Here is a 15,357-nt window from a genome sequence, read left to right as displayed (position 1 = left end):
GTGTGTGTGTGTGTGTGTGTGTGGGTGCGTGTGTGTGTGTGTGTGTGTGTGTATTCAGTTTAAAATTGAGCTGAAATAACCTGAACTGATATTAATTAATTTGAATCAATAAGTGAACTAAATGAAAATGTGCATAACTGAGTTGAACTGAATTCCATTGAGGTCAATAAAACTGAAAATAATTGAAAAAAACTGAGCTGAACTAAGTGAAATTAAGCTAAAATAAATCATACATCAAACTCAATTAAATGAAACACAACTGAATGAACCTACTTAACTGACTTCATTCAGTTCATATCAGAATCGAACTGAATCTGAATTAGGAAAAGGACATGTTGTTGGCTTGACTTTATCATATCTGTCTTATGATCATAAAACTGAAATACAGTGCAGGTGCTCAGAAGCAGGAATTCTACATGAAATATTCTTGTCAACACCTGGTGAACTTTATTACCATGACCAGTTGTTAATGAAAACTAAATCAAATCATCAAGCTTGTGCTGAAGTATGGACTTGTGAGGAATTATTCGTGTTTATGAGCCAGCCATGAATGAGTCTGACTGCATCATCAAAGCAACTAATCAAAGCTGGGGGGAAGAAAACTGTAAAAAAAAAAAAAAAAAAAAAAAAATCCAATGGTTCAAGGGTTCAAGCACGTTTGAGTTTGACAGACGGAGAAATAAATACAGAGGGAAAAATGTATTCGTGTCTGTTGAAAAGGGAGGCCAGAGTAGAAGACAAAGAGGTCAACAGAGACTGTGCAAAGCAGACAAGAAGGAGACAAAATGAAAAGCTCACAGAAGCACCAAGGTGGCAGGAGTGAAAGGGAAATGAGAGCAAAGGTAGGATAAGGAGGTAACCTCCTCTGGTTACCAGTGGTTTGGGGAGACAGTGTCTGTTCAACATTAGATTATGGGGATACAGCGATGTCGGCCCTAGATTAGCTGCCCTTCCTCTAGCATGACATGATGAAGAGCGGAGCTGGCTATCACATCAGAGACTGGTCATTTAACTGCCCTCGTAAGACTCTCATTATTTCATAAATCTGCAGTTTAGGCAGTCGGCTCTGTTGACTTGAGCCCCGGCCAGGGCTTAGAGAATGTTTTTACAGTCTTTTTAATTTATTTACAGCCTTGAATTATGTGTGTATGTACAGCTGTGTGTATGTGTGTAGCTGCTAGAGCAAGGGCCAGAAAAAGAAAAAGAAAAAAAAAATCAAAGAGTACAAAAGTGGGAGAAGATGATGGAATGATAACAACAATCTATCTATCCACTTAATCCTTGTGGGGCTACATGGTGATGGTAACTATATCCAGTAGTCAATAGGTGAGAAGCGGGACACACCATGGACAGAGACACAGGGGACAAAAAAACCAAACCACCACCAAAAAAAAAAAACATACCCACTCAGTGGCATTTTAGAATCTGTATTTAATTAAAAATGCACGTCATAAACTGTGGGAGGATGCCGTTTACGGCCTGAAGAAAACCCACGCATGCATGTCGACATGTAATAGCACCAACAACTGTACCTGTCATCATAAATCAGTTTTAAGTAAACAACTGTTTAGTTTCCCTGTATCAGTACTTTGCCGAACCACATTTCTGCAGCAAGCTTTAGGGTATTCCCCTGTTACGTTTGCACCCAGAGTCTGGAATTGTTGCCCAGTCCACATTATAATTAAGCCAAATTAGCACTATGTGCCTGGAAAATACATAGCATACATAATAATATTACTTTAAAAGAGGCTTAAAACATCTGCACAGTCTGGTTGGTCTTCAAAAAAAAACTTTGAAGACGCTAAATAGGTGAAAATAAAGTAAAATGGAGTGCACACCCACTTCGCTTGCGTCCTCGTGCGCCACAAAGAACCGTATGGTGATAATTCTCGCACAGTGCCACCACATCTGGTGTGCACATGAAATTATCCTTTGATGAAAATGCGACACATATTTTATTCTATTTATCCCAGTCACATTCCTGGCTGCTTCTTTATCCCTGCATTATATTTGTTATCAGTGAACTCCCCACAACGGAAAACACGCTGTCTGCTGACGTACCGTCTACCAGACTCCAAAGTCTACATCTCTATGACCTCAAATGTAAACATATGTTGAAGTAAAACTACATGTACGTTTATAGTCCCTGCTCGGCTCAAAACGCATTTCTGTGGAGTGGCAATTATTATTTTTCCTCAGTTTTGCGAGTATCCTTACATAAAAAAAAAAAAAAAAAACTTTTTTTTTTTTGCCCTCACATGAATGTCATTCATCATCCTTTTAACCACCCAGCACTCACAGCCTCTAAGGAAAAGTGCTTGGTATGAAGAAAGACAGTATTATTAAATCTATAATTGCTATGTCTAATAGTCTTAGCACCCATACCCTCTATTAGGAAAAATAGAGAGGGTTGAACCACAGCTCAGCATAATCTTGTGACAGAGAGGATCAGCCTGTATAAGAGACCTATAATCCAGTGTTTAAGATTGTGCATGTGGATAAAATAAGTGTGAGCTATATATACATCTGAATATGCCTGACTAACTTTTTCCCCCCGCTCTCTTCTTGTGTGCATGTAAAACTGTGAGCTCATGTTGCTGCTGAGTGTTTGTGGTCAACATGACCAACAGATCACAGGATTGTGGCTTTAAGTGGGCCACAAATCATCAAAGAGGCCACACCGATGGAGAGGAATGCCAAAGCAGAAGGGAGGAGAACAAGATAAACAAGATTACAACCTCTGCAGTTTGTCAAGAAGACAAAGAATAAAACCTGTGGAGCAAAGAATAAATCTCGGAGTGGAAGTAGAGCAAATTGCAACAATATGTGAGGTTTCACCGTTTCATATGGAAACTTTCCTCAAATATATGTGCCATTTAATGCTTGTCTCAACTCTTAAGCAACAGTATCTACTAATTTGAGAAAACAGAGCTTCCTAATGAGCCCTTGCAGTGTTTTCGCCGTGTCCTTCGTGATTTATTTGACACATTTCTAAAATTGGACTCACAGAAGCAGCTAACAGGGATTGGGTGCAGTTCTCTCAATTAAAAGGCAAGCTCTGTTTTTCTACCCAAATGCAAAAAGCAGCTGTCATTAATAAATGTCTGCCATATCACAACTGTTTAGCTGCTGCCGTTCCTTGTTAGAGGCAAGGAACAACAGCAACTCTGTCGCTCCTTGCCTTAACCAAAGATTGGGGTTCAGTGCTTGACAAAGAGTGGAAGATTTTTTTTTTTTTCTGTAATAACCGTAGAAAATAAAGGTATTGGTAAAATCTCTAAAGTAACACCATTATTAGTCTTATAAACCATGCAGCTCATTTTAATGAAGGTGTTTATTGGAGGATTTTCAACTCCCCAGACGTCTGGGTTGACACCAGTCGGTGACTAAGAATTTACATATATTTTAACTGTTTCCTTTTTGTTGCTTATTAGTCTGGTTGGACGTAGGTCCCCATTAAAAATGTGTTGAAACAAAGGTCTAAGTGTAGCAAATAATGTAAAAGAAAACCATCCAGTGGCATCTCCAGGAAACAGAAGTTGTGCTAAATTAGTCAGATATACCAGTGTGTTATGTATCTTTGTCTTGCACTTTCACCACTTAGTTTTTATGACACCATGTCATATTTTATCGCTGATTTTTATTGAGGTTTGCTGAAACTAGTTGTTTTAGGGTTTCACTGGAGCAAAGTTGTTTCCATTTTGTTTCCTCAAACCATGAAGGTGCTAGCTTCAAATCCTTGCTGAGGGAGTTTCTTTTTATGTGGAACCAGATGTGATCGGTTTGTAAAGGTGGATTTTTTCAGGGTACTCTGGCTTCCTTACACGGTCTAAAAGCATGAATGGAAAGGTTAATCGGCCGCTCTAAAATTGTTTTTGCCTCTCTAGAATGACAACTACCAACAGCTACCAGCACCCCACAATCCTGCCAGGTTTAAGCAAGCGTAGGAAAGAGGAACCTACTTGTTTATCCTTTTTTTCTGAGCTGTCTGTTAGCAGTGAATATTCAGCGGCAGATGTGTGAAACAGCTCTTTTTAGGTCATGCATAAAATGACGTGTATTTCTTCACTCAATGCTCGTAAGAGTTGTTATATTACAGTTGGATTGTGCCCATGTCTCTTAAGAATTGTTCAATAATGTGGCTAACTTTGCAGATGCACACAGATCAGTAGGTGACCCTAATTGGTTGATTTTAAACCAGATTCTTGTGCAACACTTCAGAGACAGGAAAAGATGAACAAGTTGCTACTGAGGCAAGTAGTCTCAAACTTTGCTTTTTCAGTGTGAAAAGGAAATTCTGAGCATGTATAAAACATGATAGATAGAAAAAGATCATAAGACTTATGGATTTTATAGAAAGGTTGAATGACCTACAGCAAAGTTCATCTTTTTCATTCTTTTGAGCTTCCACCCCTTTTCTGTCATGGAACACGCTAGACTTGGAAAGTTCTCCACAGAATATCCATGTTGACTGTTTAACAGCTCGTTAATCGGCTGTACAATATTTTAATTAGCTCATCTGGAAATGTTGAAGGTTTTTAAATTGATTAAGAATTGTTTATCATTTAAAATTAATGAGTTGAATTTTGAAATGTGCAAAAAAAACCTCTCTCTTTCTTTCCTTTTTTGTTTTCATATCTGAATTTCAGTGCTCTGGTTGGTTGATCAGAACCTCCACAAACCTTTTCTCAGAAGCTTGAGCTCCCAGTAGCCTATGCTGTGTTAAAGCTGTTGATTATAGTAGTTAAAACGGAATTTATTTCCACTTGAATAAGTAAAAAAGATCTTCAATCAGCGGATCTCTATCTAACTCAAAATCTAAAATGATTAGAGAGTTGCTCCAAGAATAGGCAAGGTTAAAGTAGGCCTAAAATTGTGATTTAATGAAACTTCTATTGTCTTGTATTGGAGTCTGACGATGACTCATGATGCAAATACCCATGTTAACAAACTGATGGCTATAGTACATTTCAAAGCCTTTAAAGTCCACCACATATTTGGAAATGATCTCTGAAAAGCACAACCTATCTGCATGTCAGCACAAACATGTACAGCTACATCAGCACTTGTAATTTTAAAACATAAAAAGGAATCACTGTTTTCAGTTTAAATACAGCTTTGAAAGTCACATTAATTCTTCAAAATTGACAATCGTCAGAAATTTGACAGAAAAAAAAAGTCTTCCTCTTTGCAAATTTTAAAGAACTCAGAACAAAATGCTTCCTCTCTTAGAAAGCAAGAGGCAGCATTACAGCTCAAACCCAGAGAAATGTTCCTTTTAAATGTCTGTATAGACAAAACAAAACCCAAACACTTAGAAACACAAACTTTCTCCATGCAGCCTAACTTTAATGATATCTTTTGATCAATGACAAACACTTCTGGTCGACTCTCAACTTAAATTTGAGCCAAAAAAGCACAAACAAACATTTTCTCACAGTTTCTCAGACCGTAGGTTTAATAGGCCAAGTGTTACCACAGAGGAAACAAATTCCTTTTTCAAAGTCCTGTGGATTTTCCAAGCTCTTTATCTCATTATTTTCTTGAGATACCATTTTCTTTCTTTTTCACCCACAAAATATGAAATCTATTCATCACATTTACTTAAATTTATACATTATTGATAGCCTTGAGTGAACTGGGAAGCATTTGTTTTCAAGGCCACAAAGCCTTCCATATGTCTCTCACCCCCCTTCCTTACGTGCCAAAACCTCTATTTATTAACACTGAGATCTTGCTAGATTGCTGTTGGTTTAGTACTGGCTTTGACAGTAATTAAGTGGCGAAGTTGAAACTCGAGCGACAACGTGCCAACAGAAATAAGAAGGTGTCACACCAACATGATGTTATTGACCTCACTAAAACAATATCTGTCAAAGTCAGTGAGTGGAACCGAGCCACAAGAAGCAATACCGCAGAATACGAATGAGTGAGTGTCCTCAAGTGTTTATCTATTCTTCTGCATGCGTCAATGCATGCCAGCGACCCAGTAGTTATGGTGTGGTTACGGGTGAGTAGCCGTGGTTTCGATGGCTCCACACATTCACAAACACACATTCAAGGCGATGTGCTGATGGATGTTCAAAACAGCTATGGGTTACACACTAAGAATAAAAAAAAAAAAAAAAGGAACGAATGTACACTTCGTGACCCACAAATAAATACCATGTTACCCACAGTCATTGTTGTGAACTGCTATGAAAATAAAAAAACACCAAACTAAACATGCGTCGGTAAACATACATGCAAACACATGCTGAACGGGGCAGATTTTTGAAGAGGACTTGCTTGCTAATGGAGATGTGATTATGGGAAGCTCTGCATCAGCGTTACTGATTGCATTTTCACCAAAAGACTCACAGAAGAGGCTTAGCAATAAACTGTAAATATGGAGATGAGTAGTTTTGATGGCTCATAATATTAGTAATCAAAATCCATGGCTGCAAAAAGGGAATGGTCTGTTTAAATAAAATGAATGGCTCTAAAGTTCAGCTTCTATCATCTCAGCAAACCTTAAACTGTGTGAAAATAAGACTGCTTTACCTCACAATACCAACACCCGTACAACAGAACAGACAACAAGACTGTTGTACTGATTTTGCACAAACAACGCAATTTGTTCGCTAATCATCATCATACAGTTCATCCCTGACCTTGTGTATCCACACGCAACAACAGGGTCATCACAACAAACCCCACTCACAACCAGGTGGACCAAAACCCCCAGTATGTAAAATCCATTTTATCTTGCTTAGGATTTAAAAAGAACAACACTATCACAATGTACAAAACATGGCCGCAAAGCCACATTAAGTAACTCATCAGTTATCACAACAGAAAAGGAAACAGATTTTCTGTATGTTATTGAAGTTAGGCAAAACGGCTTGCAACACACAACCAAACCATCAGCTAATGTGGACCCTAAGATGTCGTGTTTACGAATTGTCTGGCGTCCTTGCCATAGAAGACCACCAACTCAGAGGAACTTTGTTGATTTTTTTTTTTCCTTATAGCCTGCTTTAACAACATTCAACTTATTTCTGAATTTCTAACCACGCCAAAGATTCAAGTTGACTTTACTTGTGTTCGAGTGGTTTGTTCAGTGGTGCTTCCTTTTCTTCAGTTTAAAGTTCTGCTGGAGACCACGCTTGTTTCTAAAGCGAAGGCTTACACTATTATTTAAGACGCTCTGTTGATCAATATACGTTTTTTTTTTTTTTTCTGAACAATTATAGGGTAAACTGTTAAAAGAAATTTGAATGTCCACTTTCTGTTAAAGTGGCCCCAGTAATATTTCTTTATAGAAATCTAAGAGTTCACAATTTATGTACAAATAGTTTTTAAAGGAAGATTTAAGTTTAATGAAGAATGCAGTCTGATAATTCAGTCAGAATACATGAGGGGTTTTTTTTGTATTTTTTATCCATTATTGAAGTGTCAAATGACATGTGAAATAAATGTTTCCATGGAGCCTGTAAAGAAAATATTACAGAACCATGTTTAATATGGGTACTACATCATTTGCCTATTATTTCTAAGCTTGGTTTTAGATTTTGTCAGGACAGGCTACTCAAAGAGACACATTTCGCTTTTTTTTTTTTTTTTTTACATACTTGATAGTAATATAAAGCATGTTTTCACTTGATACCATGTAGTTTACATGCGTGATAGTTTACCCCTCTGGTTGTGGTCCTATACTTACATTATGTAGTGGTCTAATACTAACACAAAAAAACTCCTACAGTCACAGTCAAGCACTGTGCCTAAGGCTCAGTACTTAGGATATCTTCCTATAGGAGACATGAAGACGGAAAGACACTTGATTCAACCTGATTTGAATAAGCAAGTTATTCAAAACTGGTGCAGGTTTTGCATTAACTTGAAAATCCTTTGTTTTTTTTGTTTGTTTTTTTTTTACCTTCATTGACAGTTCTGTCCCTACAGTGCCCTGCCAAACAGGGTGTGTCTCAAGTCTCGTCTTCGAGCCCCTACCCCTCAGTATCTCCACCATACTCCCTGCTTCTAAAACTGGATGCTAATAAATCTTAATTAACTCACTTTTATTGCTTAACAGTAAATTAAGCAATAAAAGGCAATCCAAATACTTGCAGCAGATCTATTCTTATTTAACTGTACTGGATTTCAGCTAAGTTTCACATCAGCTTGAAAAATCTCATTTGTAAATCTCTCCATGCTCTTGGTTCGTAGTAATTCCCCTACCGCTTCCACAGTTATATTTTGTTGCAGAACCCTATAATACTGTGTTGTTAAAGTGGAATAATACATGTGAGTAATCACTACAAGTATTGTGTTTAAGCAGATATTTTTAATGTACTACTTTACAGAGAAAGCTGTACCACAACTACTGAAATACTAAGCATACATTTATCTGTACAATGTTCCGTGAGAAAGTGCAAAAGTTTAAACTAGCAGCGGTTCAGACCAAAGAAGAGAAAAGATGAAATATTCGTGTATCTGGGTTGTTGCTGTGCTGAGAGCATGATGGTTTTTGTCAGTTGACACCCCTGCTGGATATTTCCCTTGCTGTTGCCAAGCTGGTGAACAAGGTGTCATGTGTCTGAGTGTATATCTTCATCTGCACCGTGTGAGTCAGGAATCGGTGTCTATAACAACGCAATGACACGCAGTCTCACACAAACACACGCATGCATAAATAGAGCCCTAGTATGGGTGACACAGACACATGTTTATCATTGAGGGGATTGGTTGGATTCCTTTCATCTGAAAATGGCTGTCTAGTCCCTGGTTTCCATCTTGATCCCTTGGCTGCCTTTATCTCCCTCTTTGCTGGTTGTCTGTCTCTAAATTTCTCTAAGGCACACTGTCTCTTATTCACATTTTCATCTCTTCTGTCTTTAACCATGACCTCCTGGCCTTCATCTGACTCTACGCCTGTTTTATTCCACCTCATGTCTTTCATTCAGACTCCCTTTGACGATCCTAAGCACCCATCTGCTTTCCATCTGAGCTGAGATTGACGAGTGGAGAAAGCCGGTGGTTAGGGCCTTGACGCAGCTAAGTAAGGTAGGGGGAGCTAAGGGGGACATATACCTTACATTTCCAATCAAGCTCCTAAATATTATTATTGCCGACTGATTGATGTGTATGGAGCATGTGTGATTGTGTACGTAGTTTAATCAGCTGCATGTGTTTATGCTGGCACATTCCTAGCATGCACGCAAGAGAAAACAATAAGACTTATTAAGCCTTATCAAGGATGTTTGCATTCTCATAATAAATGTGCAGAAATATTTGGCACACTCTTAAAAAAAAAAAAAACTCCCACCCGAACACACACACACACACACATGCATGCAACAATGTTCAGTGTGATGAGCTGTCAGTCGCTGTTAGGCTTGGCATTCCTGTTAGCAGGCGGTTTAGATCCCCTTTCAGAGAAGGTGAACCTCGGACCTTTTTCCCTCAGCACTTCCAGAGTGTCAAGAGCTTGTGGAAGCAGGAATGGAGCAAACACAGAGGAAACAGGACAGACAGGAAGTGAGAGCCAAGAAGCTCTCATGATACCAGAAAGTTTATATTTAATCATTTGTTAAAATAGTTTCAATGCCGTGTGAATTCCTACATTTTACAAGGCGCAGCGCCCTTAAAAGTTGAAGCTCTCTGTTCATCTCCAATAACTGGGTCTTTATGTAAACCACAAGATCACCCTTGTGTGTATCAAGAGCCAGCTGTGGTAGAAAAAGAAATCGAGCTTAGGAAAGCAAATTTACCTTATGAATAATGTTACCTTAGATTCGATTACATTCTTTCCAAATGAGGCCCTGGACAATCCATGGCTGATTAAAAGGAATTTATTTGTGTTTCTATGAGAGATGAAGTGAAATGGAGATTTCTTTTTTTTTTTTTTTTACAAGACCCAGATCAGCACAACCTCTTGGGTGGGCAATGGTGCCCAACCCAAGCCAGATATCTTTCTAAATGATTTCATCCACAGTCCCTGATGTGCTGTTGACTGCAGCAAATCCAAAATAAGCATTGCATATGTGAGAATATAGCAACAGAGACAGAAATATCCACTATTCCACAAACACTCTGAGTTATTATTTTTTATTAGAAACCAAATTCCTCCTATCCAATGTGCCGTCATATCCGTAATTCAAAAACACCACAGGTTGACTCTGAGACGGACGGGTCAAAAGTCCTTGAACACCAGAGGTGTAGCAATCAATCAGCTCATGAGAACTACAAGATTTTTGTAAATAAATTGAGAAGATTTCTTTTTCTTCTTTCCAGAAATACAACAAAGGTTTCACACAAGAACTCACTGGCCACTGGTGTGTGTACTCCACACAACTGTATTCAGGCAAATTACAATGTATTGATACCTTAGTACGACTTTAAGTAGGATATGGCCGTCCTTATCCCATTTTAAAATTGAGCATTTACAAAAATATATTTATGCCCTTTCTAATGGTTCTACATCACAACATGGCACCATTTCAAGAAATGTCTTTTATACAAAATAAAGGACACAAAGTAATTTGATAACTATGTCTGACGTTTACATGGCGATGTAATGCATTAAAATCGGGGTGTTTTTCTGGTTTCAGTAAATTTTATGAGTATTGTAACTAAAAATGGTTTGATCCGTGAAGCAATGCAGTAACAAAAACACTGCCAGAAAACTGCTTAAAAGTAATGGACTACATAAGTACCTATGTAGCTGAGTGTCGGCCAGTCAACCTACAGGTCTTATTGACCTTTTCATGCAATTATCATTCAACAACCAATAACTTTCAAGCCTACCTCAACACATAACTTACATAGTTTAAAATGTAAAACATACAGCATCAGTTCGCCATAATTATCGTGTCTTGAACTAAAACAGCAACTGTGTAGTGTTTTGTGAGATAGACTTATCCTGGTTTGATATCTCCATATATCATTACAAACTAAATTGGAATTCTCATAATTTAATTTATCACTGCATGTGTAGAAGAGCCTTAGTTCCCACAAGGTTTGGGGGTGAATTGAAGTTAAAGTCTCTTGTGCTGTGTCGGGTAACAAGCATGCAACAGGAAAGATGTCATTACAAAATTCCACGTTATGATCAATTCCTTGGAGTGGTGTAGTCTAACCAAAATGTCATGATATGTAAGAAGGCATTTCCTTGCCAAGCACTTAGAATGGCTCATATCAACTTACAAAGTGACAGCGTTAGTAAATTCCAAATAGTTCTACCTACTGGTCGCAATTCATGCAGAAAGTAAAAGCTTCAGGAATGTTTGTGTAAAAGGTCTTTGAAAGATAAACAAAGAAGTAAAATAAAAAAAATGAAATAAAATAAATAGAGTCATCTGAATCTGGAAAAACTACAGGCATCCTCGCTTTGTTTTATGATTTATCAGTTTTTCTATCTGCTTTTTTAACCCTTCTGGGTCCTCCAGTCATTTTTGTACCCCGTCTCCTCTGTTTTTTTTTTGTTTGTTTTTGGGTTTTTTTTCCGAACAATAGTTGGATTGTTGAACAATCCAGTCCCAAACCAGTGTGAGGAAGATTCACAAAAAATCTTTCCTATGCTGTGAAAACTTGTGAAATTCATTCTGAGTGTGTGTTCATCACTCCATTATTGAGCACTTAGTGTTTGTGCATGCATTTGAGAAGAAAGCCACCGGACTCCCAGAAATATGTTCTTTCTTTGCGGTAATTTCAATTTCAAGAAACCCATCCCGGTTTCATCTAAACTACAGATCAACATAGTTTTAACAGTATATTTATAGTCTGAGCTGTTGTTTGGTATTAATTTTCATAATTTAGCCTACTTTGTCTGATGTTTCTTAGGAATTTCATCTGTTTTATGATAATGTTTTCTAGATTTTCTTACATTTAGTTTTTATTGCATAGAAATGTTATTTTTGGTTTTTGTATTCAGTTAACATGGGAATTTGTGATTCAAACCCAGTAAATTTTTGTTGAACATATTTTATATGTTTCTGCTTCCTTTTAAGCTGAACTGAAAACATTCAGAAGATTTACCTTCACTATTGCAGCGAATCAAAATGGCGGCGGGATTGGTTGCACAGTTCCCTGCAGTTTGATAGGTTTGGTTGTGACATTGTTTAATTGACATAGCTGCTTATAATTTGATCCATACTTATTTTCCCAGAATCTAATCTTGACATTTTATTTAGTAAATGAAGAAAATTGTGTTTGAAAACTAGAGCAACACTTTCTCTTTTATACTTTGATTTGTTGTAGGAAAAAGTGTCATAGAGGGCCAGGAACTGATCAAACAGGAGTTAGGTTCACATCAAGATAAAAAACAGTAAATGTCTCTTCTAACCACTACAGTAATGCTGTTCAAATTTGTTAGAACTGCTATTGATATTGGATCTTGCATTTTACTTTTGTTGGATGAAGATTTTTACCAGCAAATTATTGAAAATTAAGAGAGCGTATCATCAGTAGCCAGCTGGACAGTCACGTATGGATAGAAGAACAATAAAGATAATTGCTGCTGTGATTTCAGCATAACAGATTTGATTTTTTTGTCAGTCTCGAACTAAATAACAAGTTTGAGCAAAAACACACAGAGACAGCCAAGAGAAATGAGGCTGAAGTCAAAGAAAAATCACAATGTTAAATATACAATCACTGATAGCAATAAACCCAAACAGTATTTAAGTCATGCAGCCATGTAGAGCCAGCAGTATGGTCAGCTGAAACCTCTTGTCCAAACATTGTTGCTACTCTGCTACTCTCACCCTCTTTCCATCTTTTCAGCTCCTCCTCATATCACTTTATCCATGCGAGCATCCCACAAAATACCCTGGTTGTTAGCAGGCATTAAAAAGCAATTCACACTACGACTGAAGTGCTTCAACTGGCTCGACACCATGGCTCTGTAAAGAGGTTTTAAGGGGTCCTAAACCCGTCCTCTTTCGTCTCCTGATTCTCTTCCTATGAGTCTGCCAACCAGTCTTCTCTCCGCATTTCTGCAGGCCTGTGTAATCCTCTCTGTATGCTTTTTTTTTTTTATTTTTTATTTTTATAAAACTCTAGCGTTCTGGACACATATTCACCACTAATGAATTAAGTTGCATAGAGTTAAATCTCTGTTTCTGAGAACTACTCATAATATGTGGTGCATCCCAGCTCAGTGTGATTAAATTGCATTAAATAATTCCTTTGCATTTCTTATTTTGCCCCAGAAAAAGCATGTTTGATATGCAAATGAATGTATTTCAAATGCTACCAAAGATGTAAAACCAGTGGAACCAAGCTCTCATCAATAAAGTTTTACTTAACTGGAACATATTTAACAGGAGGAAAAGTACAGGAAAACTCAAATTTTAAGTGACAGACCTTTCATATACCAAACAAACCCCTGACAACCTAAAAAAGAAGAGTACATTTGTAATTGGATGCTGCCAGTTGCAACAGTTGTACTTTCTTTTTTTAGAAGGGGTGAAAAAATAAAATGAAAGATGTGCCAGTATAAATGTTGCATGTATACATGTCAGTCAAAGTAGATCTTTGGCAGAATCTAAGGAATAACAGACAACAACAATAAGAAAAGAGTAGAGTAGATTTTATCACGTGCTTTATGTAAAAATTGTTTTATTCAATGCTTTTTTTATGAACTTTCATTCTGTCTTTTAGGAAATACAAGCAATCGTTAGACTTTTCTTTTAATTATCCTATATACTTCTACAATAAGCAGTATATTTTGGGTGTATATAAACAATTTTTATTGAGTCTGCTCTCAGCTGTGCTTCATGTGACCTCAGCTGCATCAATAAGATCAATTCAGATAAAGCTGAAATAATCGCAAATTGTATTTTATATTGCAAATTCTTAATCAGCATCTCTTAATTGTCTCTGGATTTTAATGAAATATGGTTTTCTAGCAGTATTCCAGTTCTTTGCATCTGTGTTTTAACCCTCTGATGAGTAAGTGGGTCCTTTTTGACCCGGTGAGGTCATCTTTTTGCAATATCTTTGTAATGAAAAGTTTTCATAACTTCATATTCCAGGTATTCCTCAAGAAACATGTTACTGATATCATGCAGTTCAAATTTTTTATTTACCTTTTATACATTTTAAGAAATAGCATGTTTTATGTTACTACCCTATTCTTCCGTGAGTGGGTCCAAAATGACCGGCATTCATTTCCTATGGAATTTAATGGGAATCTTTGTTTCTTACCAACTGTGACTGTCAGGAAAACATTTTTTTTGTGAACCAAACACACTGAGACCTAAGTGTCACCCCTGAATAATATTATTTTACACAGCAAGAATTCTTACATTTAGGTATTATATTTAATTTTTTTACTCACAAATGTGTTTGTGTGTGTCAATCGTGAGTACTGTGACAGCGTTATTGTCACAAATCAACATATTAGCCTTCTTCAAAGTTAGCTAATACTAGTTATCTAACCAACTAGCTAACATTACCACCTATACTTTATTGTGCATGTGTATTATTTGTGTGTGCGTGTGTCTGTGTGTGTCTGACACCCTGGATGAGAAAACCAAGAGAGAGAATGTGTTGAATGACATGCAAAACCTGTTGATCAATGTGTTCAAGGTTCTTTCTTGTATCATCTCAATAAATAAAATAAAAATTCATAGCTATAGAAATAAATGCATAAATAAATGAGCCAGAAAAATATAGAGTGCCTTCTTTGGGTCGGGGAGGATGTAGTGCCCCAAGTGGACGAGTTCAAGTATCTCAGGATCAGGATTCACCAATGAGGGAAAAATGGAGCAGGAGATCGACAGGCGGATTGGTGCAGCATCTGCAGTGAAGCGGCCGTACTGATCTGTCGTGGTGAAGAGAGAGCTGAGCCAAAAAGCAAAGCTTTTGATTTACCGGTTGATCTAAGTTCCTACCCTCGTCTATGGTCATGAGCTTTGGGTCATGACCGAAAGAACGAGGTCACGGATACAAGCAGCCAAACTTAGTTTTCCCTGTAGGGTGTCTGGGCTTTCCCTTAGAGATAGGGTGAGAAGGTCAGATATCCAGGAGAGACTCAGAGTAGAGCCGCTGCTCCTTCATGTCAAGAGGAGCTAGTTGAGGTGACTCTGAATCTGGTCAGGATGCCTCCTGGACGCCTCCCTGGTGAGGTGTTCCGGCTACGTCCCACCAGGAGGAGGCCTGGGGAAGACCTAGGACATGCTGACAATGTTTTTCAGCTGGTCTGGGAATGCCATGGGTTCCCCCAGAGGAGCTGGAACAAGTGGCTGGGGAGAGCAAACTCTGAGCCTCCTTACTTAGACTGCTGACCCCACGACCCGACGGAAGATGGATGGATGGATGGATGGATGGATGGATGGATGGATGGATGGATGGATGGATGGATGGATGGAT

The 15,357-nt window shown here is 37.8% G+C and overlaps 1 protein-coding gene and 1 long non-coding RNA gene across 2 annotated transcripts in view; one reads left to right on the top strand and one right to left on the bottom strand.

The window, feature by feature from the left end:
• LOC107836949 (uncharacterized) overlaps positions 1-14,293 on the top strand; it is a 24,462-nt gene extending 10,169 nt beyond the window's left edge. The window contains exons 2-4 of the long non-coding RNA XR_001662922.1: positions 11,019-11,023; positions 14,031-14,036; positions 14,283-14,293. This is a non-coding gene — a long non-coding RNA (uncharacterized LOC107836949). The remainder of the gene's footprint in view (positions 1-11,018; positions 11,024-14,030; positions 14,037-14,282) is intronic.
• The window catches only part of trabd2b (TraB domain containing 2B), an 84,548-nt gene that overhangs the window by 45,846 nt on the left and 23,345 nt on the right, over positions 1-15,357 (bottom strand). The window lies entirely within an intron of this gene.

The sequence above is a fragment of the Poecilia formosa genome, unplaced genomic scaffold, assembly GCF_000485575.1.
Source record: "Poecilia formosa unplaced genomic scaffold, Poecilia_formosa-5.1.2 Scaffold98, whole genome shotgun sequence".
Lineage (NCBI taxonomy): Eukaryota > Metazoa > Chordata > Actinopteri > Cyprinodontiformes > Poeciliidae > Poecilia > Poecilia formosa.
The sequence above is the reverse complement of the archived record's forward strand: the minus strand, read 5'-3'. Positions and strand labels throughout refer to the sequence as shown.